The sequence below is a fragment of the Corvus brachyrhynchos genome, unplaced genomic scaffold (genome assembly GCF_000691975.1).
Source record: "Corvus brachyrhynchos isolate BGI_N302 unplaced genomic scaffold, ASM69197v1 scaffold80, whole genome shotgun sequence".
Lineage (NCBI taxonomy): Eukaryota > Metazoa > Chordata > Aves > Passeriformes > Corvidae > Corvus > Corvus brachyrhynchos.
The window spans coordinates 10,690,222-10,690,863 of record NW_008236769.1 but is presented as its reverse complement, the minus strand read 5'-3'; positions in this window follow the sequence as shown (position 1 = coordinate 10,690,863).

Below are 642 nucleotides of genomic sequence, written 5' to 3'. Positions count from 1 at the left end.
AAGATGTGAAAAATATTTTTTCAGTTATTCTGGGACCTGCTGCCATTTAGACATTGCAGTTTAAATGGAAGTATGAGACAACATAAAAATCACCTGCATTTTATTAGATTCTGCAAAGATATCTTCTTAAGCCTAGCCTACATAAAGAAATTCCTTTAAATGAGGATTGTAAAGAATTCTTGCCAAATATTTATATACCTTAAAAATAGCTCAACCTCTGGAATTTAATAATAGTAGGGTATTTTTTTAGCCTTTAATTATTTCCTTTTGCTCTATTCTAGCAACACAAAGGGATTGCAAGCCTGAATAGCCAAATGTTTTCCAGGTACAGTGTAATCCTCCTCTGGCTTCTTGTCTGTATAGTCTTGGTGTGTTGTCTAGCTCTGTGTGGTGGTCTGAGGGGACCAGTGCATCAGAACTGCTCTGCCCTTGCTGCTAGCACAACTAAAATATACAGATGTTCTATCTACAAAAGAAAGAAAACAGAAAGAAAGGAAGGAAGGAAAGGAAGGAAAGGAAGGAAAAAAGAAAGAAAAGGAAGGAAGAAAGGAAGAAAAGGAGGTGACAGGGGTTCAGTGCCTGTGTAAACTAAGCTGTATCAGTGCCACAATGGTCCTTCAATGGTTCCCTTCTCATGCACAT